At 39.0% G+C, this 27,232-nt stretch overlaps 1 protein-coding gene across 1 annotated transcript in view; it reads right to left on the bottom strand.

Annotated features, from left to right (window-relative positions):
- The window catches only part of LOC122808501 (CXADR-like membrane protein), an 874,569-nt gene that overhangs the window by 424,358 nt on the left and 422,979 nt on the right, over nucleotides 1-27,232 (bottom strand). The window lies entirely within an intron of this gene.

The following is a 27,232-nucleotide window of genomic DNA, read 5'->3' as shown; positions in this document are numbered from 1 at the left end:
TGATATCTGCTGCCCTGGTGCATGTAAAATAATGATTCTTGAATTATGTTGTAGCCTGGTGACTTATGTTCTCTCTAATTCATCTCATCCCTATCAGGTGCTATCCCCTTCTAACTGCTATCCTGAAAGGCTTGTAAAACTAGAAGGACGTCACCTTGCTGAAACCTCAAAAGAAAATGTTTTTGAACTGTCCCTCGACAATATTAAACTTGCTAAGGTTAATATCTTTAAATTCTCTTTGTTTGTATCACATTTTATGCTGATCTGGGTCTACAGCACTTTTAGGTAGTCCCTAAAATTAAATCTAATTCCCCAAAACCACTAAAATATTGGCTAACTCACAGTAGCTTTCACTACGGGGTTCCTGGTAGCTACAAACAAGCATTCCCTTCTATATCACCAAAAATTGGGAGAACCACGCTATAAATATAGACTGTAAGCTTTGAAAGATAGTGTTTCTAACCCCTAAAATGCTAAAGGAACACAGTAAGAAACAAAAAAAAACCTAAAAGAAAAAGTTTACTTTAAATCCCTATTCTACTTACGTACATTCACAGGCTCTAAGAACCTTGTGGTCTGGCTAAGCCCCGCTCCGCTCCCCCTCCTTGCCCCAATTCCCACCTTCCGCTAGTGGTGCTAAACTTATAGCAATAAAACCACACGCCCTACTAACAGAACCAATCAACATTACCTAGTTCATTGAAATCACTGCCCCTTACCTCCCACTACCTTTCCTTATCATCTTTATTTATCCTGGTGATAACACAATAAAAAATATATAGTCACTGCCACTATAAAGTCCCCACTCAATACAATGTTACTATTTTCTCTGCTACCCCTTATGTTTATTCCATATCACCTCACCTTTTATGAAAATCAGTATTACCTAGGATTTCATTACCCAAAATGCCAAACCACCATCCCAATAGTATCAAATATGAGAGACTACCTATTAAATTGTCCTATAGCCAACTCATTAACCTGTATAAACTATCAATCTATAAGTTACAGATATATCAGCTCTAAATCCAAACACTACCAAAAACTAATAAATAAATTCTTGAAGCTTATAATAAGCTTACATTATAACCTCACAATGGATGGGGGCATCCACCCAAACCCTGGCCCATCCACTCTTGATAAATCTAACTCCTGTACTAGTAACCCAACCAAAATGCTATCAATAAATAGGCTCCCTAACTCCCTCCTGACTTGTCACCTAAACATTAGAAGCAAAAACAATAAGGTACATAACCTGCATGCCCTCTTAGCTGTTCACTCTCCTGATATACTATGTCTAATCGAAACGTGTTGAAAACCATCAACTTTAGATAATGAGGTATTACCACCTGGGAATAACCTACTTAGGCTAGACCGCACTACCAGGAAGGGATGCGGGGAAGCTGTACTCTATAAATCTACACTAAATGTCACTATGGACCCCATACAACCCCCCCAAGTTAATAACACAGAAATTCTGTCTAAAAAACTGCAAATTAATAAAAACAAATGTATAAATATTGTCTGTATGCATATTCCCTCAGGGAATAATGCAACTACCCTAGAAGATATCCTCCACTGGTCATCTAGTTCCTACCCTCAAGAAACCATAGTACTTGGAGACTTTAATATAGACTGGAACACCTGTTCCTTGGAATCTCCAACCATCTATGTAAACCTATATGAGTTTACACAGATGATATCCACCCTTACCAGGATAGGCAGCCCTAATCATAAAGAAAGTATACTAGATTGGATACTCATCAAGAGTCATCCCCAACTGTATATGTCAGGGACCCTCTCTGATGACCTAAGTGATCACTTTCCTACCTATATAATTAAACATAAAGTCGTTAACCCCCACCAGACCACCCTCAGAACAGTGAGAAAAAAGAACTTTAACCCTACCAAATTCTAAGATGAACTCAAATCATGCAGTTGGTCAGTCCTAAAACACTTGCCCCTGTAATAAGCTGTTGTTCACTTTAATAACAAATTCCTTTCTATTCTTAATTCTCACTCTCCTGCTCGCTCCATTAAAACTAAAACAAAAGTTGCACCGCAGCTTTCTAAAGACACCAAATCAAAAATCACACTCAGAAACAAAGCATGGGCCATATGGTGCACCACAAAAAAAAACCTAGATCAAATTAGATATCGACAGCTAAGGAAAGAGACAAAAAATCCATTTTACTAGATTAAAAAAAAACTACTGTTGCCATCTAGATCATACAAATCAAAACAACCCTCAAAAGTTTTGGGAAGGTATAAATAAACTACTGCACCCGGGACAAACCACCACTTCAACCCCCGCAGCCTCTGTTAATAAACCCCCAGAGGATATCACTAACACCTTCAATAGCTTCTTCACTGAGACTATCCAGTTCCTAGCTAGCCAGCTACCTCCAAGTTGCCCTAGCTCAAAGGCAGCTATTCCCAGTACCCAACTCTCCTTTAGCTTTCAACCGTTTTCCTCATTTATTTGAGCCCTAATCAAAAAATTAAAACCTACTACCCTATCTGCTAATCTTCTCCCTGCTGAGCATCTGCAAAAAGCTGCAGATACCATAGCATACCCCATCTCCATTCTAATCAATCAAACCATAGCAGAAGCTACCATCCCCTCCATCTGGAAAATATTTCATGTTATTCTGCTCCATAAATGTGGCAGGTCCACTGACCTGTCGAATTTCAGACCCATAGCTATATTGTCACCACTGGCTAAAATTATGGAAAAGTGCATCCATAGACAACTGCTGCAATATCTGATCCAGAACAATCTCTTGGCTAACTCTCAGCATGGCTTCAGGCCTCATCATAGCACCACCTCAGCCCTCCTAGCCTTCTATAATGCCATAAACCATGACCGAAACAATAACAAATTATCCTCAGCCCTCTTTTTAGATCTCTCCAAGGCTTTCAATATGGTTGACCACCAACTACTAATCCACACTCTGAAATCAATTTGCTTAGATAGTCAAGCCCTCCAATGGTTCCAATCTTATCTGAGTGGTAGACAATAAGCTATCCGATGGCAGAACAAACTATCCAACCTTCTACCTAACACCCTGGGAGTCCCCTGGGTTCTATACTAGGACCTCTTCTGTTTTCCATTTTTATTAATGACCTCTATACCATCATCCCAGATGCAAACTGCATTCAATATGTGGACGACTCCACTTTGATTTGTTCTGCTACCTCCCAGTCAGATCTGTGGACATTATCCCAGAATACTTTTAACATAGTTGAAAATTGGCTTTCTGATCATCGTCTGATCTTAAACCCCAACAAAACTAAGCTGGTACTTTTCTCCCCTACTCATAGATCCTCTGCATTATCTTTTTCCATAAAATCTAATAATGGCACCATAATCTCCCCAGATGCCTATACGAAACCCCTAGGTGTTATTGTAGACAACAACCTTAAATTTGATATGCACGTTAATCAAATTATCAAAACCATCAATAAAAAACTTGGCTCACTATATAAGATTAAAACTTTCCTAACCCCACCTGCTAGAACTGCCATCGCACACTCATCTACTTTCAACTCTTCTTTATGCTTCCCCTTCACCTACCAACCTAAGCAAAACTGATCTCAATAAACTCTCTAGCTGCTATAATCACATTGCCAGATTTGCCATTGGCATGCTCTACAGGACACACCACTGTAATAACCTAACTTATCTTGGGTGGCTAGAACTGTCCAGCCTAATTCAGTACAACCAGCTTATAGTGGCATATAAAGTACTTAACCAACCTGAAAATACACAAGCACTTAAAAACATATCAACCCTTACAGTAACCTCAGACCACTCCGATCCTGTAATAGACTTCTAGTTCAAACTGTCAAAATCAACAATTCAGCCGGTGACTCTCTGTTTGCCAACTCTGTTGGTAAAACTTGGAACTCACTTCCTGCTGGCAGTACTCTAGAACCGACCCTAAGTCAAGTCAAGAATAGTCTCAAACAGTATTTTAAATCACACTGGCTATGTTCTTGCACCAAGCCTGACTAGCTCTCTCCCTATGATTGTGTGCTTATATTATTCATTTTCAACTCTGCTGCATCGTATTTTTAGGTCTTTTACCTTATGAAATCTTAATTTTGAAAGACTGTATAACTTGCTTGTCTGAACAGAGACTGTAAACTGTGTTTGTCATGTATTATGTAATGTTTCTTCTGTCGGTACCTTGGAGCTTTTCTCACCGGGCCTCCGCTGAAAATGGACATGTATCCAGTCAGACTATCCCAGTCAACAAATGTAAAATAAATAAATAAATAATAAAAAAAATATTTTAGTTTTTGCTTTGGCCTATGCCTGCATAAGTAGATCTCAACTGGTCAATATTTGTTTTGTAGAAATAAAACATAATCTCAGTAAGATTTTTTGCAGGGATATGGAGAGTAATGAATGCATTGAAACTGCAGCTATAAACAGGTCTGCAGCCAACATCTCAGCAGATTGATTGCTTTTTATTGTTACACTGAAGGAAGTTCATCAATGACAGTTTGAATGAATGACAATCATGTTGACTGATATGGTACTCTACCTCTCTTAATCATGTAGTAAATTTATTACTGTATTTCCACTTCTGCTAGGAAAAGCAAGTTTCTAATTTTTCAGTTCCATATGTGAAGTTATAAGAAAGTAAAACTGAGAAGATAAAATGTATTAAGCCCATGTATACCAGTGCTTCCTTCCTCATTCAAGAGTTCCTTGATGGAAGCAGGACTATTCGACCCCGGACAATTTGACCCTGCGCGATTTGACCCCAATGCAATTGTATATACTTTCATGTTTAAATTTACATTTATTGTCTATAGGAGTAGCTAGTGGACAGTTTGACCCCAGATGATTTGACCCCAGATGATTTGACTCCAATTATATAAAAAAGTTTTTTAAATTTTATAAATGCATTTAATTGCTTAACATATCAATCGTGATTTTTTGTACTGGAATTTAATATATTATTTTTAACTTTTTGATATGTAAATGTTTCATAGTTTCATATTTTATTTAATTTGCAAATATAATTAATTTAATAACAGTTTTTTAACTTAACTTTAAAATCAATACTATTTAACATTGCAAACATTAATATTATTTTAAATTAACATTAATGATATTACATGTATTTCAAATGCAAATGTTTTAAACAGTTATAAATCCTCATGACGTTTTTTCTTGTTTTTCCTTTTTTTTTGAGGTAATCTTTGACATTTTCTCAGTAACTATGTGGATGCATGAGCAGTATATAGCATGTTTTCTTCTTTATGTCAAAATATCAGTGGCTTATTTTTTCTTGCTTTGCCATTTCAGTGCGGGCCAAACCACCCGGGGTCGAACCATCCAGGGTTGAACTGTCCAGGGTCAAAACGTCTTGTACCCATATAATTAGCAGGGGGGGCTACTTTTTCACAGACTGCTGATTGACCAGTTGTATTCCATCAGTTGCTGTTCGATATGTTGCATTTTTGATAAGCACATATACATCCATGAGAGAGAGAATGAGAGAGTGACATATACACAAACATGTATACATGTAATAATAAAGTTAGAGATTGTGAATGTTTAAAACCAATTTCTCTCCATGTTTTAAAGACAGCAGAGAATTCTAATTAGGTATAGTAAGACTGCTGTAAAAACATTAATAATAGCTGTTTTGTTTTGTAACCTGCATTAGTAATCATTTATGTTAGCAACATCCACTGTTCATATTTTTGACCCAACACCAGGACTTGACATTTGCTGAACATTCAGATTCCCAGGGAATTTTAGAAACCTCACTTTAATCTTCCCTCTCAACTTTAAAAGTATGATCACACAGGGATTTTTATTTTCTATTAAACTGATGTTGGTAGTGTAAGATTAAGTTTCGTTTAAAGGCCTAGAAATGCAAACATATTAAAGCAGAGATAAATCTTCATATTACATTTTACATGTAGATACAACAGAAAGGAATGTTTCAGTAACCTTCAGTCAAGAATACTGTTAAGAATAAAATGTGCTAACAAAGTGTGCAGTACATTAAGTACAAACAGGCTTGGGAACCATGGTTAAAGAGATGTATAAAAATTTATAGGATTGTAGTATTATTAGGAGAGATACTTCAGGCACAGAAGTGAGTCAGTTCATTTGGACTGATACGAAGGAAATCATTGCAATGCAGTCCTCAGAAGTTTTATACAGACACTCAAGAGCGAGTGCAGAAGTCAGGTCAAATATCCAGTGTGCCAGAATGTTAACTACGTTATTCAGGAGAAAATAAATAATTCTAAGTATAGTGAGTGCAGAAACTACGAACATTATAATTCAGTCTATTTCCGTTTATCAGCACTGTTACTGAAGACAATAAGATTTGATCTGGACATTGTTGACATCTACCTCCACTGTACAGAACAAAAAATTCTTAGCAGAACTACAGTGTATGCAGACTTTTATTCTGACAGGTACAACAATATATGGCACATAAAGGAGAGACTGGCACCTGTTTAGCAAATATCCGGGTAATTAAAAGATAAAGACATTCATTCCAGTCTCATTCTAGTTTCTTCCAGTTATTTCCAGTTCATTTCCATATTCTACATTCCTATCAAGTCTTACAGGAAGAACAAAAAAAATGACAATATCTCATATACTCCCAGATATCTAATTCAGAGCAAGTCTTTGTGTTTTATCCCCCACAGGTGCAGTACCAGAGGAACAGTGCTGTGCTATTTCATAATAATTAGTTCAGTTAAGGAATTCATCCCCAACACCCTAGAGGTTTAGCACTGAAACTAGAACTGAAACTAGAACTGGCAAGACCAGACAGGAGGAGAAGGAAACCACGTACACCACAAACCCATTTGCACATAGAACTATCACAACTGCAAAACAAACACATAAACACACAAAGACATACTCAGAGGCACTGATCAAAAAACTACCAAAACTACAGAGGCCTCCAAAGCAGACACCCAAGCAACTGCCACCTCAAGACATAAGACATGCAACACATAGTTCTCAAAGTCAGTGTGCTAAACAGTCACAGCCCTTAAGGCCAAACACAATGCCAGACACACTTGTTATAGGTGACTCCATAGTCACACACACTGACGTCCCACTCACCAGACTGAACAAGGAAAAGATCACAGTAAGCTGCCTGTCGGGCGCTAGAATCCGCCACATAACACAAGCACTCAGGTCACTCCACAGCAAGTACAAGTATGACTCAGTCATTGTCCATGCCGGTGTGAACGACCTGAGACGTACCTCCCTGGACTACATGAAAAGAGACATAGAGGAGCTCTCAGATTATGTAGCCCAGGCTGGTATGACCCTGACCCTGAGCAGTATTCTACCCTCACCAAGAATGATGCCACAATACAGAGACAAAATGATCAGATTTAATAATTGGCTTAATTACTGGTGTCATTCCAAGGGGATCCAATATCTGTCTGCCTGGGATGACATGCTTGACAAGCCACGCTGCTTCACAAGGGATGGCTTGCACCTGTCACCCCTGGGCTTCCGGATATTGGCAAAGGCTCTTGCCACCCCCATACTGCCTTTTTTAGGCAAGGCTCAAATGATAAACCTACCGCCCTAGAAAACAAAAATGGAAAAAAAACTAAGGGTAATACTGCTCAATGCCAGAAGTCTAAACCTCAAGATGCACACCCTCGAAGCCCTCCTCAGTATGGAGAACATCGATGTCTGTGCTGTGACTGAAACCTGGTTCAAGGCTCCTGAGAGCACCCCAGCACTATCAGGTTATACCTCATATCATGCGTTCCGGCCCCAAAATCTGGACCGAACCACAAAAGGAGGGAGAGTATCCATATTCATAAAGGATACCCACACCTCCAGGTTAGTGGCAATGCATGAAGCATCGGAGACCATCCAGGTGCAATTAACCATAGGTAAAACTGCCCTACAGTTTGTAGCATGCTACAGACCACTCTCTCAAACTCAGGAAACCCACACAGCCTTCATGAAGACACTGGAGAGTATGAATGTCTCTCCAAACACCATCATATTGGGTGACTTCAACTACCCAAACATAGACTGGGAACATTACTCAAGCCCCAACACCCTAGCCCAAAGGTTCCTGGAGTTCATAAACTCAAATGCTATGGAACAACTAGTCACCATTGCCACAAGAGGAGAAAATATACTAGACCTGATCATCACAAACATGGGGACAAAATGCTCCACACCAGAAGTATATCCCTCATTGGTGAGATCAGACCATAAATTAATCTCACTGGAGATCCACATCCCGCCCCACCCCAGCAAAAAGACCACAGTGAAGAACTTCTCAAAAGCAAACTTTACACTTCTTAAGACTGGAGTGGTATCCTTCAAGGCCCCCGAGCCAGTGGAAACCACAACCCATGGTGCTGAAACCCTTACAAATGCCTTCTACGAGCACCTCCAGGAATGTATGGATCAAGCAATCCCTAATAAAATCAAGACCCTTTCCACCAAAGGCAGGCATCCGGTCTGGTGGACCCCAGCCATAAACAAACTCTACAACAAGAGGAGAAAGCTACTACATGACAGAGCAAAATCCCTAAAAGGGAAGGCATCTCTGATCAATACTAGCAAAAAACTACGATCACTCATAAAATCATCCAAGGCCAACTTTGAGAGAAAAATCGCTAAAGACACAAAAGACAATCATAAGGCCTTCTTTAGCTATGTTAGAAACCTGGGTGGAAACTCCCAGATATGCTCAGAATTAGTCCAAAATGATACAAAAATCACTGAACCCACAGACATTGCCAACATACTGGCAGACAGGTTCAGTGCATATTTCTCCCCCAAAAGGAGAAATATCTATCCCACCAGAGTCTAGCCTCCCAAACATCTCAGATGCCCAGGTGAGAGCTGCTCTCTCTAAAGCAAAAAACACAGCATCAATGGGACTGGACGGTGTCCCCGGCTGTGTACTACACAAACTCAATGAGGAACTAAACCCACACATAAGGCTGCTGTTTAATCTTAGCCTTACTACAGGATACGTACCCAAAGAATGGCGTACGGCAACTGTGGTCCCACTCCATAAAGGCGGTGCTTCTACAGACCCTGGAAATTACCGCCCCATAAGCTTGACGAGCCTTGTCTGCAAAGCTATGGAGAGGATCATAATGGAACTCATAAATGAAGACATTGGGGACCTACAGACACTGGATCCTACCCAATTTGGCTTTGTCAAGGGCAGATCCTGCCTCTTGAACTTGGTGGACTTTTTGAAACAGTCACTAAGGCCATTGATGAGGGTAAGGCAGTTCACACAGCCTACCTTGACCTAGCAAAAGCGTTCGACACAATACCCCACTCGAGCATCATAGAAAAGCTCACCAGCTTAGATGTAAACCCATATGTCACAAGATGGGTTGCAAACTGGCTCAAGGACAGAACCCACAGGGTTAGAGTTGCTGGTGCCATGTCAGACTCTAAGCCGGTCACGAGCGGTGTCCCACAGGGCTCAGTCCTGGGCCCCCTCTTGTTCGGCATTTATTTTTCTGAAGTGCAGGCAAACATAGGGGGATTGTGGCTGACAAAATTTGCAGATGACTGCAAACTGGGCACCATGATTGACACTTCATCAGACACAGACATCCTCCAGAGAGGTCTCATAGAAATGGATAACTGGTGCCAGAGCCTTGGCCTTAAGCTAAATGCCAAAAAATGTATAGTCATACCCTTTGGGAAAAACAAGGTAACCCCTAATTACCACACAGGTGGTAATCCATTAAACATGGAAGAAGTTATCAGGGACCTGGGGACCCAAGTTGACAGTAACCTCTCTTTTGACACTCACATTGCCAAAGTGGTTAGGAAGACCTTCTACATTGCCCACCTGATCATGAAGGGATTCACATCCAGATCAGGAGAGGTCATTGTACCCCTGTACTCTTCACTTATCAGACCAATGATTTATGTTAGCAACATCCACTGTTCATATTTTGACCCAACACCAGGACTTGACATATTGCTGAACATTCAGTTGGAATTTAGACCTCAAATCTTCCTCAACTTTAAAAGGATCACACAGGTAAAGGCCTAGAAATGCAACCATATTAAAGCAGAGATACATCTTCATATTACATTTTACATGTAGATACAACAGAAAGGAATGTTTCAGTAACCTTCAGTCAAGAATACTGTTAAGAATAAAATGTGCTAACAAAGTGTACATGAGATACTTCAGGCACAGAGGTGATCTGTTCATTTGGACTGATACAAGGAAATCATTGCAATGCAGTCCTCAGAATTATACAGACACTCAAGAGCGAGTGCAGAAGTCAGGTCAAATATCCAGTGTGCCAGAATGTTAACCACGTTATTCAGGAGAAAATAAATAATTCTAAGTATAGTGACATGCAGAAACTACGAACATTATAATTCAGTCTATTTCCTATCAGCACTGTTACTGAAGACAATAAGATTTGATTTGGACATTGTTGACATCTACCTCCACTGTCAGAACAAAAAATTCTTAGCAGAACTACAGTGGATGCAGACTTTTATTCTGACAGGTGCAACAATATATGTCACATAAAGGACAGAGGCACAGCAAATTAATTAAAAGATATAGTATTCTACATTCCTATCAAGTGGGAGAAAAAAAAAAAACAAGGTGCAGTACCAGAGGAACAGTGCTGGCTATTTCATAATAATGCCCTAGGGCAGATAGCCTAGTAATTCATCCCCAGCACCCTAGAGGTTTAGCACTGAAAATGGCAGAAGTAAAACACAGAGGGTTGGCTTCATGAATGCCTACACAAAGTGTACATGATCTGTATTCAAGAACATCTCTACCACATTTTTGTTCTGTGTATTCACTCACTCAGGAAGATTACAGTAAGTGTAGATATAGTTTATGCATTGTGGTAACCTTTACAAATCCCTCTAGATATTTAGGGTTGCATGAAAATGAGTAGGAAAACTAAAATTAGAAGGAAGATGATGGGAGTTTCTCTTGCGGTGTCTATTCACTCAGAATTGTGTACACTTAGTGTAGGCATTAATGAATCTGACCTAGTATGTTGTTTTTGCATCTTTCCTCAAACCAATAGTCACAAAAAGAGAGAGAGAGAAGAAACAGACACCAAGTGTTCAAAGCCAAGTTATACATATTTTTCTAAAGGAAAATAAATTATACTATAAGGCTGGTACAAGAATAACTAATAATATCTGCTTTCTTGATTTACCTTTAATAGCTATAATGACATCAGTCAAAACTATCCATTACAGATACTTCTGACATAGGAATAATAAGACTTGATGCATTACTGACATATGAAATTTTAGTGAATTCTGGACAACACTTTTTTTATTCCTTCATCTCACATTTAGAAGTCTAATCATGTTACAGTTTCCATTATGCAGTAACCTGATCTGAGCTTCAGTTTTTGTTTCATTTTCATCTCCCCGCAAAACTGAGACAGGGAGAGGGGAAAAAAACAAACATAGGTCAATACTTTTCTATGCAATCTTACCAGCTTCAGATCATAGCAGTAACATTTTAAGACTTTAAAATAACAAAGGACATTATTGTTTTACTTAGTTTTTCTTATTGTCACATTACCAGCAGCTTTTTTAGTTTAAACATTCATGTTGAAATAGTGTTTACCTTATCAACAAGTAAATCTGTCATTCTCCTTTTTGCCTTAGTTCATCTCTTGTTACCTCAGTCTACAAGCTGCTGGTAAATTACCTTTCAAATTTAAAATATCTCTTGGATTCTGATTCCTGGCTCATGTCTGATGTGTGCTTGTTAGTTCTTGTTACTTACAATAACTGCAGTTGTATAAAACAAAATAAAAGAATATGCATAGATTTAAAGAAACATTTCTTATTGACACGTCTGAAACCTAAAATGTTCAGAACCATCACACCTGCAACACTGACAGCAATATAGTGGGAGACGGTAATATCACAGTTTCTGTCTTTGGGGTAAGAGAATCTGTAACATTCAAATGGGAGTGCAGATTCACAGTTAACTGGGTCCAAAAATATAAAATTTTAATTATAAAATAAGTAGGCATTGTGTATGAATTTAATTCTCATCTCACTTGTTTTGATCTAAATGTCTTAAATATCTTAATTGTACTTTGCCTATCCTCTGCAGATTCTGTATTGAATGGCAAGGATGGTTGTAAAGACTACATTTACGCATCATTAACTCAGTTATAATTGGCTATTACTTTTTGTAAGAAATATACTTCTCAATATGAAGACACTGCAAATTTTACTTTGTATGATTGACAAATGTAAACCGATATTTCACAACCAGAAAAGCAGGTATTCCAAGAAAAAAATATGACATAGAAGTGAAACATATTACATATTCCTGGTACTTTGGCAAAGGCCATCACAAGGATCTAAATGTACCAGTTAAAACACCCCTTAAATAAGGATACAATTAGTGAAATACATTAGTTAACCAAACAACAAGACTTTTGTATCTGATGATGTCTTTTTCATCAGTTCAATCAAACACTGTGCTATGCACGTAGGTACTACACGGCCGGAACAAACCAAAAAAACACTGTTGGCCAGCAGATTCGTGAATCGGTAAAAATAATACTATTACTCAAATAATTGCTGATTATACATGTCTTTAATAATCAGACCGGTTTCGGCAAAAATATATATATGCCTTCATCAGTGATACAAAGCAAAAACACAAAACATTGCTCAATGAATATTTATGAGAATGCCTAACCATTGAGAATGAAAAGCCCTGAATAATTAATAATAGTTTATTCCCACAGCAAAAACAGGAGAAAATCTTAAATGAACAAATAAATAATAAACACATATGTGTCAGTGTAGCCATGAATTTACAAACAACTATAACTTATTAAATATGTAGCATAAAAATAGTAATATATATCTACCAAATCATGAATATAAATCCACATAGGCCATAAATATATGTGCACCATTATGGAATGGTCAACAAACAATATATAAATGATAGGTAAAAATATATATGAGAAGATAGAAAACACAATATATAAGTAATAATTTGGTAACAATAATATTCTCAATAAATTTGTGGTTATTGGTGAGCATTCATATTATCACGACATCTAATAAGGTATCCACTGGAACCTGGAATACACAACTGTGAAAAAATAGGTTATAATAACATATAATATGACAACAATTGATATAGGTTATAAATGATCATTCAAACCTGGGGGGAAAAGTGCTCCCAATGTGGTGATCCAATACCTTTCTTTGTGATTTAGAATGCTGTGCCAACCTTGTGGATTATTCTGATCTTGTGTGATTCTATCAATAATCATAAATGTGTACTGAGCCTGTGGATGCTTCAAAGTATGACGGGAAAGAGCATTGTGGTCTTTCTTATTCTTAATGTCACTTCTATGTTCATTAATACGTGTTCTCAATGGTCTCAATGTTTGACCCACATAGAAGGCAGAACAATGGCAAGTGGCCATATATACCACCCAACTGCTGCTGCAGTTACCGAATATCTTACACTCATATACCTTGCTGGTGTTTTGACTGGAAAATTGTTTGGATTTGCAAATTTGTTTACAAGACCCACAGTGTCCACACGGAAAGGTTCCCAGCAGTTTATCTCCAGACAAAGTAAGTTGTTGGTATATTGCCCCACCACTTTCTTTATGTTTAAAGTGACTGAACAAAGAGCCCAAGGTTTTGCCTCTTCTGTAACTAAATTGACACTGAGACCCAAATGTTTGTCTTAACTGATCATTGGCCAATAGAATATTCCAATGTTTATTAATAATACTCCTGATTGCATTGTGATTTCTACCATAAGTAGTAACAAATATTATGGAGGATACAGTTGGGTCTCTATGCTGTGTCTGATATTGCAATAATGTGTCCCTGTTCATACTGTTTGACCAATCCTAAGCCTTAACTAAGTCAAGTTGTTTATAGCCTCTGTTGGCAAATCTCTGGAACAGATCCAGACTAGCTTTCTCATATTCTATATTGGTGGAATTGATGCGTTTCATTTGTTGATCATTCCATAATGGTGCACACATATTTATGGACTATGTGGATTTATATTCATGATTTGGCAGATATATATTACTATTTTTATGCTACATATTTAATAAGTTATAGTTGTTTGTGAATTCATGGCTACACTGACACATATGTGTTTATTATTTATTTGTTCATTTAAGTTTTTCTCCTGTTTTTGCTGTGGGAACAAACTATTATTAATTATTCAGGGCTTTTCATTCTCATTGGTTAAGCATTCTCATAAATATTCATTGAGCAATGTTTTGTGTTTTTGCTGTGTATCACTGATGAAGGCATATATATTTTTTTGCTGAAACTGGTCTGATTATTAAAGAAATGTATAATCAGCAATTATTTGAGTAATAGTATTATTTTTACTGATTCACGAATCTGCTGGCCAACAGTGTTTTTTTCATCAGTTCCTCAACTGATGGGACAGAGTTCCCAGCTGCTGAACCCTAGGGTGGTCTTCATGGAAGGATATTACAGAGGATGGTAGAACTAAATGCTGCCTTTTCCCTTGAAAAAATATCCAACTTATAATGAACCAGAAAGGTATGAGCATTAGAACAAGTGTCAGCCCCTCAAATATCATCTACTGAAGTTGCTGCTAAGAAAGCAGAAGAAGTGGAAACAGACCTTGGAGAATGATCCTTTGGAGGTCTTGGTAAGGTCAACCCTTTTCCTTGTAGATATGAGAAATACAACTGACGAGCCATCTAGCTAAGGATAGTTTGGACACAGAGTGACACAACTTTGCCTTTGAGAATAAAATGAACAACTGAGTTTCTGAAAACTTTAGTTCTATAGAGGTAGAGTCTGGGCTATGTACATCCAATAAATGAAGCATATATTCCCCCTTGTTAAAGAATTTTGGAAAAAAAATATATAGGGAAGTTAATGACTTGATTAAACACATTCTCTGAGGCTACCTTTGGTAAAAAAAAGAAGCATTGGTTCAAAGAGAAACTCTGTCTTTATGAAAAAAAAAATTGTCTCTTAAAGTAGTTATCAAGCAAGAATTTTGGAAGGTGGTTTACACTGTCCTAGTTCTCAACCTATAACATGTTTTTTAAATGTTTTGTAGTAGAAATATTGTAAGGTGACTATTTTTCTGTTAGTGGACACCTATATACGGGCTTATTGAAGGCATATCATACTGTATGAAGCAAACAGTTGGGGTTTCTTGAGTTTAACAATTATGAACCTGTGATTTTTTTTGCACTGCTTCTCACACTTCACACAGCCACTTACTTGCACCCCATCCCACCAACTTTCTCTCCCAGTCTAGTGAACATTTTAATTAAGCAGCCTTTATACTGTTTTTTTTTTCTCTTTGTCTCTCTTCCAGCCTAAAAGCCTTGTGCTGTGACCTCAGGCTGTCCCCCCTCCTGATATCTAGAAACTTAAGGGACCAATAACTGCACCCAAGGAAAACCCAATCTGCAGCCCATACTTGGACTAATAAGACATGCTTCCTGCAAGCTCACAGTGTGATAGCCTACAATTAAGTGATTTTGGTGTATTTCTCAGTGAATGTCTTTTTTAAACCCATTGCTATGGCCAGCACACTCGCGGTATTTCCCCAAGGCTGTTTTACCTCATTTTTTTCTTATTTATATCCATCCTTAATTCCTAACTAGGGCGAATCAGTGTAGTTCCCTATTATGACCACTAGATGGCAGCAGAGCCTTTAACATATAAGCTCCTATGGTCCCTCAAATCTCAGCTGTTAAAACTAATTTCAGCGATCCTAGTCTGAATTGAATAATTTAGCATCTCCCCAAAACAAATAAAGGTGGCAAGAAGGTGGGAAGACATACAGCTAGTCAGGCTAACATAACTCAGCTGAACCTAGGATGTACACTCTCCTTTGGTTTCATCAATCTCAGCTGTTAGAACCAAATTCCCAGCGAAGCTAGTCTGAGGAGAATACATAAGTAACTCCCCAAAAAGGTGACCAGAAGCAACTCCCTTCTGATATAATGGCAAAGAGGCTTACAGCTAGTTAAGCTAATCTAATACATTTTGCAGCTTTCAGCACAGTTCTGTGTACAGGAAACTGCCTACAAATAAGTACCTTTTTCCCTCTGAAAACTAGAATGAGAAGAGGACCCACCTTGCATTTCTTATAAAAATACTGGCCAGATAGTGCCACTAACCTTAACAAATACCTGCAGCAAAATAATTCAAAGCTGATAGTCTCTTGATAGGCAACCAAGAAGTAGCTCTACCCGCTCCATTCACCCTGCGGGCTCACTCCGCTCCCTTACCCTACCCTCAATTCCCACCCATCCCAGGGAACCTAAACTTATACTTCCATAGCCACACCCTCTCTCCCATCCAACCAATCCCATATACCAATCTTTACACAAAATTAGCCACACCCATACTTTTTATCTATCATTTGCAATAAGCCACTCAGAGTAATTTACCATATCCCTTTTCTTTTATCTAAGTATTAGTTCCCTCCTCTCTACTCTTTCCTTATCCAATACCTACTTTTTTTCTTAATTTCAGACCCAACTCCATAAACTTCTTATATATAACCTCAACAAGATGCGTATAGTAGTAAAAACTAATATAACCAAGTTAATACTCATAGCTATACTTTCAACTGTCCTCACCTCTGCCTACCTCCTCACCTCCTTTGAAAAACTATACTATTACCATTTTAACTACTCTATAAAACAAACAGCAATACATACTCCTATACTCTGTAATAGTCAGACTAATATCACTTCAATTCCTAGCTATCTACTACCTAAATACCATAGACTCTCCCACATTAAATACAATAAACTCGCAGTAAAGAAAGTGAAATATCAAACTAACTTTATATATAACCCTGCAATAAAACTAAATAATCCCTCCTTAAAAGACAGTGACATCCACCCTAACCCTGGCCCTACCAATCCTGCTACCCTAGTAACATACCCTAAACTCCCTAACTCTTTCCTAATAGGACATCTGAATATCCACAGTATTAATAACAAAGTAGCCCATCTCCTTTCCCTTCTAGATATTCACTCCTTTGACACCTTCTGTCTGACAGAAACTTGGTTAAAACCAGGGACTAAAGACAATGAAATCATTCCCCAAGGATATAATATATTGAGACAAGACCACATAAAATGTAAGGGTGGGGGAGTAGCAGTTCTATTCAAAGATGGACTTCAGATCTTCACTTTACCGTACAGCCCACCTCAGGATAGTAAGGCAGAAGTCCTTATCACCAGATTTCAAATCAACCCAAACAAATCTTTATATATCATCTGTATCTATCTACCTCCCGGTAATAATATCAGTACAATATAGGATATTCTAAGCTGGGTATCCTCAACTTATCTCCAAGAAACAATAATACTAGGTGATTTTAATACTGACTGGAAAGGTGTCAACGCTGATAATCCTACCTCCCATATCAACCTTCATGACTTTAGTCAAACTATCACCTCCGCAACCAGAATCAATAAACCAAACAAAAAATGTAAGTGATCATACTTTGACCTACATCACAAGGCAAAAAAATATTTCAAACCCCCCCACATATCGGATTGCACATACCAACAAACACTTTAACAAAGAATTATTCCAAATGACTGGAACCCTTTAAAAACTCTACCACTTGAAGAGGCTGTTAAGTATCTTAACTCTAAATTCTTATCTATCCTTGATAAGCACGCACCTAAACGGTCTATCAAAATGAAGTCCAAACCAGCCCCCTGGCTTTCTAAAGAAACCAGACAGAAAAATTTGCTTAGAAACAAGTCTTGGGCTAAGTGGAGAGCTACCAAAAATATCTCTGATGAACAAAATTATAGGCAGTTGAGAAATAGTACAAAAAAGGCAATACTTACAGACAAAAAAGAACTACTACTGTAAACTACAGCAAACTCACCAAAACAATCCCCGGAAGTTCTGGTCTAGTATCAATAAACTCCTTTTCCCAGGGCACTCTCATACACCTACCCCACTTGAGGCCAATCCAAATACCCCCATCAAACTGCCAATGCCTTCAATACTTTCTTCACAGAGACCATACAATCACTAGCCAGTCAACTAATCCCAGACAACTCAAGCCTTCCCACCACCATACCTGGCACTCTACCAACATTCCATCTGCAACCCATCTCTACCACTCTCATCTACAAATTCATCCAAAAACTTAAGCCTTGTACTCCTTCTGCTGACCAACCACTGTCTGAATACCTGCAAAAAGCAGCCAAAGTAATTGCCTACCCTATACCCATCCTCATAAATAGAACCATTAAGGAGGGAACCATTCCAGACATCTGGAAAATCTCCCATATTATCCCCCTACACAAAGGTGGTAACTCAAATGATTACTCTAACTACCGGCTAATAGCTCTTTTATCACCCTTAGCAAAAATTATGGAAAAATGCATTCACCAACAACTATTAAACCATTCATCTCAACATAACATAATAGCAAACTGCCAGCATGGCTTTAGGCCATCACATAGTACCACAACTACCCTATTATCCTTTACAGTTGCCATCAATAGAAATCGCAATAAAAACAACCTCTCATTTGCACTCTTTATTAACCTCTCAAAAGCTTTTGACATGGTAAACCATGCCCTTCTTATCAAAATTCTTGAATCCCTTTCCCTTGACTCTCAGGCTGTTAAATGGTTCAGGTCCTACCTTAGCAATAGGCAACAGGCAGTTCTCTGGGAAAATAATATATCATCCCTTCTGCCAGTCACCCCCAGAGTCCCTCAAGGCTCTATTCTAGGACCATTTCTTTTTTCACTATTTATCAATGACCTTCATGTAGCAATTCCTCAAGCCACCTGCATTCAATATGCAGATTATTCTATGCTAGTATGCTCAGCAAACTCCCCATCAGAACTACATTCTCTAACTCAGAATGTATTTAACATAGTAGAAGCATGGTTCTCAAAACGTTGCCTCCTTCTCAATGCTAAAATAACTAAGCTTCTTCTCTTTACACCCACCAGTAAGTCCTCCCCCATAGGTTTCTCAGTCATTTCCAATAAAGGCACTATTATATTCCCTGACTCTACCACTAAATTGTTAGGAATTACTATTGACAATAACCTTACTTTTGATAGCCATATAAATAAGACCATAAAAACTGTCAACAGAAAAATAGGATCCTTATATAGAATCGAACCTTTCCTAACTCCGATAGCCAGAACCAAGATTGCTCACTCCCACTTAATCTCAACTGTTCTGTACACCTCACCCATATATACTAACCTAAAGAAAAATAATCTTATCAGACTAACAAATTCTATAATAACATTGCCAGATTTGCCACTGGCAATCCCTTTAGAACTCACCACTGTCTGAATCTAATGCATCTAGGCTGGCTTGAACTTCAAAACCATCTGATAGTCTCCCAACTCACCATTGCCCACAAGATATTTTACTAACCTAATGGTATTCATATACTCTCCAATCTCATAATCCCCTACAAAAATCTAAATTCCCTACACTCTTCTAGCAAACCTCTTGCTAGCATAAGCAAGTCTAACAACATGGCTGGAAATTCTCTGGTAAACTGGAACCTACTGCCCAATGAACTAACTTTACTTTCTTCCTTGCCTCTCTTTAAACAAAACCACAAAAGACACCTCAAAACACACTGGTTATGCCCCTGCAGCAACCCTGACTAATCTTCTGCTTTTACTACTGATATTTCCTCTTCCTACTAAATTTACAAAAACTTTAATGCTTACTCCTTGGAAGCAGTACTGTAACTGGTGAACTCAAATCAACATACTGGTGTAATCTATCCCGTTTGATGTACTGAAATTCCTCATGAATCATACTGCATAATAATTTATCCTATACTTATTGTCACTTTTTTAGTGTAAATACCTACTCTATTTTATTATTACTTGTATTTTTTATTGAAATCCTTTCATTTACTATGTAACAACATTAATTTTAATTTCTATTTGCTACTACTGGAGCTTTTCTCCCTGGGCATCTACTGAAAATGGAAATATATCAAGTTAGACTAGCCCAGTTAACAAATGTAAAATAAAAATAAATAAATAAAATAAATAGGTAAGGTGACTGACAAGATAGTGCCTGGAGTTGAGATACTCACCTGACTGATGTAATAACAACTAGAAAAATAGTTTTCCAAGATAAATACTTTAAATGTAATTTAGATACTGGTTCAGTGGGGGATTGTGTCAAGGTCTGTAAAAGCACCATAAGGTCCCAAGGAGGAGTAAGATCTTGAATAGACAGAGTAGAAAGGGACCTTTAAGGAACACTTTGCACAGCTTGTGAGACACCAGTGAGGAATGTTTTTTGCCAATATAAAAATTAGAAATATCAGCTAATTGTACCTTGACTGTAGAATAACTTGCTCCCTTGTGGAAAACTGAAGCAAGAAAATCAATAACAACTAAAACAGTGGCTGAGGAAGCATCCAAGAGTTTCTCATGAGATCAAGTAGAGAACCTTTTCCATTTGCTTATATTTTCCTGGTATAGTCCTTTTGGGAAGAAATGAGAATTTGTATAACTGGAGAAGAAAGCCTGGACTGTCTATTCATCATTGGTAGTGGATAAAGAAATGTGGTCAGCTGGAGGGGTAGGATGTCTAGATGAGGCACTCCAGAAGGGTGAGAAAGGAGATCTACAGAAGGGTCCAGTACTCAAAGAGGGTGTATTAAGTGAGGCCAAAGGAAGGGAAATTACATTTGTCAAGGCCAACATGGGGCAATGAGGATTACTGTGCTCATCTGGAGACATGCTTCTGTGGACGGCTCACCCTCTGCGGGAGTCAGGGCAATAAAAACTACTGTAGTTGGAGCTGTGTAGAGAGGTGAAAAGATCACAACATGGCTGAGTTGATGAAATATCAGCTTCACCTTTCATGGATTGAGAGACCACTCATTAGGCAATAGACTATATCTGCTCAGTCTGTCCACTTATATGTTGGACTTCCCCAAAATGTGCATTGCTATTAGAAAGCATTTGGAAGAGATTGCCCACTGCCACACTCTCATTAGTTCTCATCACAAAGGACAGGAGTGGGTTTCCCTTCATTTGTTGATGAACCAGATTATTTATGTGTTTGTCTGTATAGCACTCATCCCTAGAGAAATAATGTCCTGGAAGACCAGCACTGCTAGAAGTATTGCTATCATCTCTAGAATACTGATGTGCAGATTGGACTCTATGGGGGACCACATGTCTTGAACTGTCTGTTCCAAGTAGTGCCCCCCCCACCCCAGATGGGAAGCACCCATGGTCACTGTGGCCATGGGTAAGGGTGAACAAATGGGTGACCCTGAGGAACTTCAGAGGCATGGATCCATGAGGCTGCATGTTCTTTGCAAATCTCAGTGATTCAAATTGAAAAATTCATGGGTTATCACATTATTAATCATTGGACAGCCAGTGTCCACTTCAGTACTCTCATGTAAAATATTGCCAGTGATTCAAATGTTATAGTGGCAGCCACAGAACTGAGAAGCTGAAATACCAGTTCTACCTGACATAATCGAAACCCCCAGACAACCACAACAAAAAATACCACACACCACAACCTAACAGTGCAAAAACACAAAACCTCACATGCCCCGACAAATCCAAATAACCGACGGTACACAAACACACAAAACTCATACACACTGCACACACAACAACAAAAATCAAACAAAACAAAACACATCACAAAACCAAAAACCACACACACAACACAAGCACACCAAAATCCACAAACCCACACACTAACACACATACACAACTATCTACAAACCTAACCTCCAAACCCTAAGGTCCGTCCGGCCACTATCGTGATACTCAGCTAACAACTACCTACCTAACCCGCTAACCTTAACCCTAACCAACTCATAAAACCTATCCTACTACTTACCTAACTACCTAACCCAGTCCTTAAACCTAACTCTAACACACCCCCCCTCCACAGACACGCACTATCACTACCACACACCCTACCTAACTCCCTCTAACCCCAACTCCTACTTACCTTTTCCCTATCCCCCCACCCCACACACCTTTTACTTACTTTTACCATCGACCCTTCCTCCCAATTTACTACCACATCTCTTCATGTCCTTTTCCCCATTCCGGCTTCTCGTGTCTTTGATGCGCCCATCGCTACTTCTGCTTCTTCGGTTAGGACTGGTTTCGCCAAAATACCAACCTGGCTGGGGGTGATTGAAGAGACAACAGTTGTGCAGCCTGATATTGTAATGTGGAAAGACTGGACTGAGGTAGTCTTGCTATGTGAGAAACTGCATCCAGGTGAGCACCTCTTTACTCCAGGATTTTAGTGGGAGAAAGGTGTGGTTTGATGTAATTGACTATGATGCCCAGATTGAGGCATAGATGCAGCAAGTAGTCGATCTCATGAGTCAAAAGGTGCTTGGTGCAAGAGGTGAGGAGCCAGACATCATGGTAACACCTGGAATCCTAGCAATCTCAACTGAAGTGCAACCATTGCCATACATTTGGTGAACAGCCGGGCTGTGGTGAGACCAAAAGGGCAGAGATCTGAACTGGAAGTGATTACCTCCAGCTGGAAGCAAAGATACCTGCTGGATCATCTGTCTATTTTGATGCAATACTATGCATCCTGGAGATATGCTGAGCACATTGAATCATGAAGTATGGACTGAACAGTGACCATTCAGAACTTTGAGTATTTTACAAACAGATTTAGATGACTTGGGCCTAAAATGGGCCTGAGGTCCTCATTTTTCTTTGACACCAAAAAGAATCCTGAATAAGTTCCAAACACTTGCAGGTCTGGTGGGACCTTCTGGATGACTGTTTTTGCCAGCAGCTTCTTCACTTCTAGGGCTGCATTTTTCCTTCGACTGGGTGGCGCATTGGGAACTTACCTTGATATTATTGGAGGACGGAAAACAGGGAATGTAATAGCCTCTGGTAATTATAGTGTGCACTCAAACATCTTTGGTGATGGATGGTCCAGGCTTCTGGGTGCAGAGATAAACTTCCTTCAACTGCCTCCAGAATGCAGCAGTCAGGCAGTCCTTGAAGAGCATTGATAAAGCTTTTCTGTAAATGAACCTCTGAAGTCTCAGTTTTGTGGACTTTCTCTGATATGTAGGCAATATCTATGATTATATATCCCCCTCCAGCCATGGGGAGAGCTATCTGAGTAGGAATCCTAGGAAAAACCTTGTGACTTTCAGAGCCACATTTTCCTAACCCCTTTCACATTCCTTGAAAAAAATCCTCTGAGGGGAGAAGATTATATTCCTATGGTTGACACAGTTTTCTCATCCTGTTCTCTCCTTAATAGAGTCTCTTTAACTTTGGATACAAACAGAGTTGATCCATCAAAAGAATGTCTTGAAATGATGAAGGATGTCTTGAAAGGTTCCACAAAGTCACATAATCACATCTAGGCATGCCACCAAACCATAATGCCTGAACCTGCAGCTCTAGAAACACCCACTGTAGCATCGGAGATAAAACACATGCAGGCGTTTGGGGGAGACTGAAGGGTGGCCAATTGGGAAGACAGTCTTCCTTCCCCCGCAGTCATGGATCCCAACAAGGAAAAGAATCAAATCTTTGGATCTAACATGGAAAATCCTGGAAGTTTTATATCCTAAGCATCCAAAGTTAAGGAGTGGTTCAGAGCAGCATTAACAATAGGGGTCTGTGATGGTCTAAAGCTCATGGGTGTGTTGGGAGACAGAGGTGGAAGAACTCCCAACTGAAATTGGTTCCTGAGGAATCTCCTCATCATTCTGTCCACATTCACCTCAGACATGCTCCTAGTAGACCTGAAGGATGATGATGTAGCAGGAGATTTCAAAGCCCTACGGGACATATCTTGAAGGAATGGGGAATGTAATCCTGAAGGTATAGGCTCCAGGGAGAAATGGGGTGGTCTTTAAGAAGGCAACTTAGTGGAAGAGCAAGTCAGATCTGAGGATGTACTTGGATCTGAGGTCTTCTGAATTTTAGCAGATGGAACTGAAGCCAGAGTTGAGTAAGAAGAGTGGTCAGGGTAACACTTCCTTAGCTCCTTAGATTTTTCAACTATTTTTTAGTTGTCTTTTCCCATTTGTCCCCTTTAGGTTTATCTGTACTCTTCTGGGTGGAAGGGGAAGTTCCAGACACAAAAGAGGAGGACGAAGGAAACAAACATTTTAACACTAACTTAGTCCTTCATTCAAACAAAGCCCTGTGGTTAAACTCTGAGAAAATATCTCAATCTATGTCAAGGTGTCTAGTCCCAGGACAATATGTGCTCTCCAACTGAGCATTAGAGTTACGGATTTTATTGCCGCCGGAAATACACTTCTACATGATTTGGGGAAGAACTACAGAATGCAACACCAAAGAGAAACAACCACAGGAAGTCTCATACCAGCAATCATAACAAGAATATTCAATATAAGAGAATAAAGCGAGAGGAATACCAACAATGGTACAAGAGATACTACACTTCTAGTATAGTAAAGGGAGTAGGCTCAAGGCCTAAATGTAAAAAACAATGTTACCAGATAAAAGTTTCTTTTTTAAAACTAGCAGGGGAGGGAAAGGACAAGTAAAGAGTCAAAAGATTCCAAGTAAGGCTAAAAAAGAAGCTATAGGATCAGAAGCAACCAATCACTTATCTGACAACAGCCACTTCGACCACGTCTGAATGCTGAGAGCAGCAAATGAGATCTGAGGTAATACAGGGTTTGGAGGGCATTATGGGTAAGGGGAGGAGCTTCAGCTATGGATCCCAAATCTGAGAAGTGGCTGAGGTGAGCTCTGAGACCCTTCAGTTGAGGAACAGATGTAAAAGACATCATGAGAACAGCAGTTGCTTAATGTTTAAGTTTGTGGGTGATGGGGCACGTAACAAAGTTTTCAGATAAAACTGTAAATGTTGTATTCATTGTAGAAAATCAAATGGTAGAAGAGTATTTGAAAGTCAGTTGCATCAAATATATCTTTAGAAAATAAATAGTCATTGTATACCAGCATAAAAAAATCTCAGTACTTTGTCCCCGTCTTTTTCTGTCCCACACTGCAGCCAACCCATTCCCTTCTGGGGTAAGAATTAATTACAGTATGCCATCATGCAGTCACCCATTACAGTTCTTTTTATTCATCCCTTAACACCTCCTCCTAGGTGCTGATGTGCATACTCACATTTGAAAGGATCTACAATGTTTTCACCTGTGGGTGTGCATGTTCCCAAACATGACTCATGAAAGCTAAGCATTGCATAATGTAGCTTGAATAAGTTGCCAGAAAGGTGAAAGTTAAGGTTTAATGCAAACAAATGAAAAGTACTGCACAAAGGTCACACAAGCACACAAGGTTTTCTAGCAGATTTGGGGCCACTTTTGAATGAGTTTCTCACTAGAGGCTACAGTAATGTTGAAGTGGACACAATGACAAAAGAAGTTATGAATCTTAGGACAGGGGTGGCTAAGACATATTTTTCCTGAAGATGGGGACCATTTGGATAGGAAGTTATGTCCACAGAAAGGTTGACGTATTCCCCTGACCCTGTCATTTGCTAGTGACATTAAGCAGTTTAATGATGTTATCTATTCTAACTGGGGTATCCTAACCTCAGACTCTTGTATTAGAGACTTGATAGGAGAGAGACCCCTTATTAGTTATAAAAACAAGAAATCTTTGAAATGATATCTCTGTTATAGAGACAGTCATAATGAGCTCCCTCGATCACAGTCCTTTACAGGGACTCGTCCCTGTGGCAGCTGTAGATATTGTGTTTATATAGATGGCACTAATGAATTTATACACCCTGTTTCTGGACATACATTTTTCTTTAAAGTTAATGCTAATTGCAAGACCAAAGATTTAGTTTACTTAGCTACTTGCAAAGAGTGCAATAGTTACTATATAGGGAAAAGTAATAGAATGCTCTTTGAGGGGATTCGTGAGCACCTATATGCCATAGAAAAGTGTGATACTACAAATGCTTTAGCTAAACATATGTTAAAATCGGACTTGTAACTTAGTTTTATTTTTAAAGTGATGGAGGTAGTGTTTAATAATCCTAGAGGTGGTGATTTAAAGAATTACACTGAACAGAGAGAACTCCAGTGGATTTTGAGGTTTGGTGCTGAAAGGAAACCTGGCCTCAATGACAGGGTCTCTTTAAAACCCATTTTAAAATCAAGGGATTTAACCAAGTGATAATTGCTCATTTTAATAACTGATGACTGCTGTTTTACTATAAAAATGTGTTTAGCTGTGATGTTGTTTGTCTGAAGAAGTAATTTGGTGCAAAAGCGCTCACTATCTGTTGTCAAGATTTGTTTTTATTAAAATAATTGTGATACAGCTTTGTCTACTGGGATTCCTTATACTTTTTCATATGAGAATTTTGGTCCTATCAGTAAGCCAATTGGCCACCCACCTGGTGAGATAGGGATTGTTCTGTTAGCATTTCGATGATGCCCGAGTGGGGGATTGTGTCAAAGGCTTTGTCCAAGTCAAGGTAAGTTGTGTGTACTAACCTTCTCTCATCCAGTGCCTTGGTGACAGTCTCAAAAAAGTCAACCAGGTTCAACAGGCAAAATCTTCCCTTGATGAATCCAAACTGAGTGGGGTTATGTGCTTGGAGATTGCCTATGTCGTTGTTTATGAGGTCCATTAATAATATGCTCCATGGCCTTACAGATCAGACTTGTCAAGCTAATGGGGCGATAGTTACCAGGGTCAGTAGTGGCACCACCTTTGTGCAAAGGGATGACAATGCCAGTTCTCCACTCTGCTGGAATGAATCCTGTACTTAGGCTGTGGTTGAAGAGGTTGGTCAATGGAGAGGCTAGTTCTTGATGGAGATGTTGCAAAATACAGCCTGGGATACTATCAGGTCCCATGGAAGCTGTGTTCTTTGTCTTGGATAAGGCCTTTAACACTTGATCTACAGAGATGTGAGGTGCAGGGGAAGTATCGGGATGCCAAATGGGCCTTTAGGGCAGGACAGGGGGGTGAAGTTTGCACTGAACCTATCTGCTAGCAGGTTGGCTAAGTCAGCAGGATCAGTGTAAGTGGCACCGTTAAGAACTAATTCGTAACAAACCTGGGCTTTGCCATGAAGGTTTCTGACGTAACTGAAAAAAGCTTTGTGGTTAGCCTTTGTTTCGGAGGCTAGTTTTGATTCATAATTGGCTTTGGAGGTTTTCACTAGTGATCTAATTTGCTTGTT

This window comes from Protopterus annectens, chromosome 8.part0, assembly GCF_019279795.1.
Source record: "Protopterus annectens isolate FY-2018-M chromosome 8.part0, PAN1.0, whole genome shotgun sequence".
NCBI classification, from domain to species: domain Eukaryota; kingdom Metazoa; phylum Chordata; order Ceratodontiformes; family Protopteridae; genus Protopterus; species Protopterus annectens.
This window is presented reverse-complemented; position numbering and strand designations above follow the sequence as displayed.